The sequence below is a fragment of the Heterocephalus glaber genome, unplaced genomic scaffold (genome assembly GCF_053883595.1).
Source record: "Heterocephalus glaber isolate CG9 unplaced genomic scaffold, H.glaber_assembly_v1.0 deba00001461, whole genome shotgun sequence".
Lineage (NCBI taxonomy): Eukaryota > Metazoa > Chordata > Mammalia > Rodentia > Bathyergidae > Heterocephalus > Heterocephalus glaber.
The window spans coordinates 18,260,087-18,266,876 of NW_028258308.1; the positions used below are offsets into that span (position 1 = coordinate 18,260,087).

At 44.3% G+C, this 6,790-nt stretch overlaps 1 protein-coding gene across 2 annotated transcripts in view; it reads right to left on the reverse strand.

Annotated features, from left to right (window-relative positions):
- Acsl1 (acyl-CoA synthetase long chain family member 1) overlaps window positions 1–6,494 on the reverse strand; it is an 81,201-nt gene extending 74,707 nt beyond the window's left edge. For both annotated transcript variants that reach the window (XM_021264995.2, XM_004853008.4), the window contains exon 1: window positions 6,314–6,494. The gene's annotated coding sequence lies outside the window, so the exon portion shown is untranslated. The remainder of the gene's footprint in view (window positions 1–6,313) is intronic.
- Window positions 6,495–6,790: the final 296 nt, after the last annotated feature.

The following is a 6,790-nucleotide window of genomic DNA, read 5'->3' on the forward strand; positions in this document are numbered from 1 at the left end:
GCACTGTGCCTACCTCACAAGTACAAGGTCTTGAGTTCAATCCCCGGTACCAAAAAAAGCTGCTGAAACCACAGAAAGGACAATGACTAGGTCTCCTACATGTCCAGATGTTAACATGTGCTGAGGGGCTCATGTGAGAAAGCAAGTTACACACACGTGAAAAAGAGATAAAGGATAAGAAGCAGGGATACTAGTTAAAATACTTAAGAACCAGTATGGCCAGGCATCAACTAGTCTGAAAAGACATAGGCCAAGCTACCAGGACAAGGATCAGAAGCTCTTCTGGGCAAAGTGTGAACCCTTCAGTTTCTGAATGAGGCAACAGCTGTTTGCCAACTAGTTGTGGGAGTATTTCAATATTTTAACTACCAGAATGGTTGCTCCAGTGGAATACCAGTAAATTTAGGGTCCCAATAAGTGGTGAAGTCCGAGAAAGGGGAAAATCAATCCAGTAAAAGCAGTGCTCTGAAGAATTCAGGTGGGATGAGGAGTAGTGCTCCAGATGGCCTGAGGTGGGGGCCTGGGAGGCCCTTCCAGGACACAGGACTGCCAGTGGGGCAGACGAGACAGCGATGTGCAGAGTCTTGGGGTACAGAGACCCTACAACCCTGTTTTATCCAGGTAGCTATCCCACTACAACCAGTGTGTCATCCAGGAGTCCCACTACATGGTGGCTTAGGAGAAATAGCAGGTATAAGCCAGGCTGAGGAAGCCCCCAACAGATAAGCTAAATAAAGGCTAGGGCCTGACAGAGGGAAGCCATTGAAGATTTCTGCTCAGAGAAGATTTGATCAGAACTCTGCTTCAAAACAAGTAGTTATCCTCTCTTCCCCAACCCCACCCCTCTTTTTATTTTACCCTTAGGTCCTCACTGTCTAAACTGGAGGCGACAGACTCTGGACTAGGGTGGCGATAATAAGAATGAAAGGAAGAAATGAGTGTTAGATAATATTGTACAGAGTAGCTGAGAATAAGCAGACACTGCTAACCGACTAGATTTCAGGACATAAGTCAAGGACAACACTGAGGATCTCAAACAGGCATAGGGAACAGGCCATGTGTTTGCCTTGGCCAGAAGGAAAGGCAGGCTGTGTAACCTTGGCTGAGTCACCCTTTCTCCCTTCATCCCTAAGATGAATGAGTAGAGCTGCTATTTCAGAGCTCAGGTTGTTCTGAAAAGCCTCTGAGAACACATGGATGAAAGAAGAGTGGGTTGAGATCTGGGATTCCACCCATATCCCACTACACTGCCACCATAGCAGCCCTGTTTTTATTTATTCCATGTCTTGGATATTCTCCCTAAAATTTCACTGGGAAAAGGCCCATAGCCACTAGATGATATTACTGTGCCCTCAAACCCTGAAAACTCATAATTTATTCTCTTGTCTACTTAAAAGTTTTCAACATGATTCTAGAACATGCCAACAAGGTCTTTTAAAAGTGCCTGCTAGGGCCAGGGATTTAGCTCAGTGGTTCTGGCGCCTGCCTCCCAAGTGCAAGGTCCCAAGTTCAATGCCCTGTACCAAAAAAAAAAAAAAAATTCCTGCTAGGTACACAGCAGAGGGCAACCTGCATGCTATGGTAAAGCCCATCTCCTATTTGAGTGTTGTTCCACCATCTGTTCCCACTTGGAATATACTCTCTTCTTCCTGCACACCTGATGCATTAATCATGCTGCCTGGCTATCCTCCAGGCTTCCAAGACAAAGTTCTAGGACAGGCCAAGCCTTTCACTTTCTAATTCTCTAGAAATTCATAGCTGTGTAGTAAGTAATCTCATCACACACTGAACCAAGTTAAATCAAAATTTGTCATCTCTTTCAATATTCTGGTGGTACAAAGGGAAAATTCATAGGAGAGTACAAATAAGATGAGGAAAAATCAAGAAGCAATGACACGGGAAAAGGAGACCTAGACTTGCCCACTTCTGCCACACGGTGGATAACCCAGAACACTTCAGATCCTCCTGGACTGAGAATCCTTGTAGCTCAGAGAGTCAACAAAGCCTAATAATTAGGAGCACAGGCCCTAAAGCCAGAGTGCCCAGGTTCAACTCCTGATGTGGACAACTTAATCTCTGAACTTGTTCCTTCCTTTACCTTTTTAAAATATAGGTAAGGTTAGAACCTACCTTGCAGGACTGCTAAGGAGACTAACAAGCTAACATATCTGAAGCACCAAGAACAGTACCTGGACTTATTAGCTGCTATCATCACCTCTCCTGTCTCCAATTCTGGCCCAGTTCAGGCTGCAGCCACCATTTTGGCAGATACCACAGCCCTGCTTCACAGCTGACAATTAAGGCTCGAGGGACAATCTAGTTCCTCCACAACAAGTGATGTTCTGAGTACTTTGACATTATGGGTGTAGACATCTCTCCCATAACAAAGCTGAGGAGATCGTGTCAACTTCTATAGCAGCTAAAACTGTGGAAACAGACAGATAACACATTTATCAGAAGTCTCACCCGAATGAGGAAATGGTCTCAAAGGCAATCTATATTTGCTCCTCTAATGCCCTAACTTCTTTGGGTTTATCTTTCCAAACCATGAAATTCTTCTTTCAACAGTTTTTCACAAAAATGTGAGCCAAGAGTCCATTAAAATTTATTCATTAATAAAAATAATTTTCAAATCATTGTCACTTTCAAGAGTTTTAAAGCAGAATGCGCCCAAGTTTTTATTAAAAACAAAACAAAACATGGCTTTAAATATACAAGAAAGTTTGGCAAAGTGTTCTGAAACAAATAGCTGTGCCTAAATATCTGTCAAGGAAGGAGTAAATAAAGCATATCACATATAATGCAGTCATCTTTAAAACTCATTTTTAAAAAACTATGTAATAACATGGAAAAAAGTTCTCAACATAACTTAAGTGATTAAAATTAAATTGTCAAAATGTGATAATAGTATTTAATCTCTGGAAGGCCTTCATTTCTTATATTTACAAAACACTCTACAATAAGCATATAGTATATCATATATGATAGTATGTATTACACATATTAATTTTTTAATATAAAAAATAAATAGAGCATTTGAGGGGAAATTGTTTTGATTTAGATATTAGACAACTTAAAAAATTTATTTAAACTTGAAAATCAACAAATAATTCACGAAGAGAACTCAGTTCAGGCCAGCGTGTAGAGCCACCAGTTTTGAAATCCATATTTGTTAGACCATGAATGTTCTGAGGTGGGCCGCTTGATAGAACAAAGCCCTCACCAATCCCCACATAAGTTTCTATCTGAAGGTGATGTCCCTCTTAGCCTGCCACACATCAAAGAAGGCACCACCCCACCTCATACCCTTCCCCTTGAATCCTCAAAGGTTACAAATGACTTAATACTGTGCTCTGTCCAATACAGTTAGGAACTTGTAAATATCATGGTGTAAAGAGCAGGAAAATTAACTTAAGCCATTATGTGCTAGCTTTCTCTTCTTGCTATTATGTATCACCCTAGGATTTCTTATGAATCCACATTTAGCATTTTATGAAGACAGCCTCAGAGTTGTTACAAACATTGGTAAAACTGCCTCTACCGTCTAGTCCATAAAGTTCTGCAACTACTTCAGACCTTATGTCTCTAATGTTAAATGAATATACCTTGGGAATACAATGTTAAGTGAAGTAAATCAGACACACAAGCTTAAATATCACATGGTTTTTCTTATATGAGAAACTCAATACATAAATAAAGTGTAACATAAAAGACAGATAATAGGAAAAAAAGAGAGAGAAAAACAGTTACTACAATCCAGCATAGACAAGCATACCTTGACTTAGTATAAATGTCTTATGTGTTTTATGTTTTTTGCCTATTAGTCAGATCGTTAATCTGTATGCATGTTAATTACCTTTATAAGGATTTACAAGATAAATGAATCTGATGCTGATGAAAGGTGGGGGGGATGGGAGGGGAGGGGGAAGAAGGAATTGAGATGTTTTATATACATTTACCAATTCCCCACAATGAATGTAATCATTATGCACTGCAAACATGTATTAATAAAAATTTAAAAATTAAAACAAAACAAAAGAACTCCCCCCCATAGTACTAGCATGTTGAAACAATCTCAGCCACTGGCAGCTTCAGATTGCCTCTGTTCACTGAGAATTCTTTTCCAGACACTAGTATCAAAGGTACTTTATATCCCTCACATGTTTGTCTAAGCTGGACTGGCAGCCTACAATAAAAACGCTGGCACCTTATTACTCCTAACTGACCCCAGCCTGCCAGAGAGTAAGGCTTAAAGAGGCTTTAAGATAGCCACAGCTTTGACCTATCTTAAAGGGAATTCTCTATTTTGTACCCTTGTGGATTGCATCATCCAAACAAAACTGTTAAAAAAAATTACTAATGGATTTTGTCTTAACAGAGTTGGGTTATAAGAGACCATAAATGCAAAGTAATAGTGGACATGTTTTAGAAGGCAAACTTGCACAATAAATTCAACTGACCTTAAAAAACTAAATGGTCCTCTAAAGTTACTGAATACAAATACCTGGAAATTACTAATGCTCCTACAGTCTTGCTCTTTCCAGAAAAGCAAAAGTGGAAGGGTAAGAGAAGAATTCTCCAGCCACGAGTAAAAAGAAAACCTCATGTTTCCCAAAGTCCCTCCCCTAAATATGACCATATTTCACAACACAGCCACATCAAAATGTCATAAGACCTAAACATTAAACAACACTGTGACATGCTGATATATTTCCAGTTTTCCCAACTTGACTCAGAAGTAAAGAGGTAGCTATGAACAGTACCTATGTGGTACAGATAACCTGCATTTGTCACATGTCACCTCTTAAACGTCAAAAAATCAAAAAAACCAGAGATTATTTTCAGTCAGGCTGCCTACAACAATAATAATAATAAAAATATTGCCAAAATATGTATAACAGAGACAGGAAGGAAATATGTCAAAATACTTATAATCATGACGGATGATTTTTTTTTTAAAAAGTCTTCTCTATTTACAGCAAATTCAGAAAACAGAGGTCTTTAATATGCCTGCATTATTTTAAAAGGGTAGGGGAGAAATAGGTGGCTGTTTTAGAAGATTTTCCTTTTCCAATTAGAATATATTAGCTCATGAGACATTTTAGTCTAATGCACTCTTTTCACAAATAATGAGTCAGTCTCAGGCTAGGAAGGGATTTTCCCAGATGAGCCAGAACAAGAAAGAACGTTTCCCAAGACCTGGTCTTGTTTGTTTTCTCCCATAGCTCAGTGCAAGTCTGGCTCCTAGCTAATGGGTCCCTTTGCCCACTCACTGCAGACCATCAACTCAAACTTTTCAGTTTTGGTCTACATAACTTGCCATGTCTACCTGAAAAGAATGGGAACCAACCATAAGTTTTTGGTTGATACTGGGGTGTGTGTGTGTGTGTGTGTGTGTGTGTAACTGTTTTCACCGGGGTAATCACGAGTTGTGAAATGTGTCAGAAACTGCGAGATTTAACGGATTTCTCTCATGCCAGTCAGAGGTCAGTAACTAAACAGATTATTGGAGGTCGCAGCACTTCGGATACTCAGGTACCAAGAAGCAGTTTAAGTCTTAACCGGGCACTTGAAGAGCACTTTTATAATGGTCCTTCTTAATTAGGCTCCATAACCTTGAACGTGAGTGGAGTGAGGAGGTCTGCACGCACTGACACACGCACTGATTTAGCTGGAGCGTCTGTCTCTAGGTCCTAATCCACGTGCTCATTCAAGTCATCTACCAGCATTGCCATCTACACCGCAAGGCGATAGCATCTTTGCTGCTCAATTTCAAAAAATGCTGTACGCCTTCTATCAATGCCTCCATCACGGCTGTGTGCAGCTGTCATGGGCTCCTATGGAGACGCCGCGAGAATTTCTACAGCGGGCAAACGCTCTGGGTGCTGCCTCTGAGGCCCCGAGCCCGCTCCGAGAGGGACCCCAGCCCGAGACCCGGTGTAGGCAGGCCGGCTCCACGCGCGGCCCAGGCGCGCCCTACAGACCCTTTCTCCGGGCCGACGAGAGATGGAGGCTGCAGGCCTGGAGGCCGCCTCCCCGCACCTGGGCTCGGTCCCGTGCCGCGCGTCCCCCGGGCTAGGCCGTGCACCAGCCCCGCGCGGCCCGCGGGAAGCGGCGACCTACCAACCGGCTCGGGCACAGGAAGAGGCCTGGAAGCCGCTCGCCGCAGAGGAACGCGAGGCAGTGGCCGGGACCGGAAAAGCGGAACGTCCCGGGTGCCGCGGGGCGGTTCTCGTGTCTCGGCAGCGGCCGCCGCCTCCTCCTAGGCTCGGTCCCGCCGGGCAACAAGGCCCCGCGCGGCAGGCGCACTCACCTCCTCCGCTGGCAGGGCCGCTCCGCGGCGGGCTGTCACTGCAGTCCACTAGATGCCGGGCGCCGGGTCTGGATGCTATTTAAGGAGTCGCCTAGGCTGCTCCAAGGCTGCGCCCCCGCCGCTACCGCGGCTGAGCCGGGCTGCTGCTAGTGCGCTTGCCGCGCCTGCCCCGCCCCTGTCCGTCTCGCAGGCCCCACCCCGCCACACAGACCACGCCCCGTCTGTCTCTCAGGCCCCGCCCCGCCCCGCCGCGCCCTCCCGCGCGTGGCGGGCGGGTGGCTGGCGGGCGTGAGGGGGAGGGACAGGGCGAGCAAAAGGGCTAAAGTCACTGTGTCTGCCCTCGGGTTTCATAACGAATCCGAGTAAGAGCAAAGGGTAAATCATAGTGCCTCAGCCTCAAAACTGCGAACCTTGAGATCTGCAATGCTTGGGAGCTGGGAGGCACCTTGGCATCATCTACCCTCAGTCTCTTGCAGG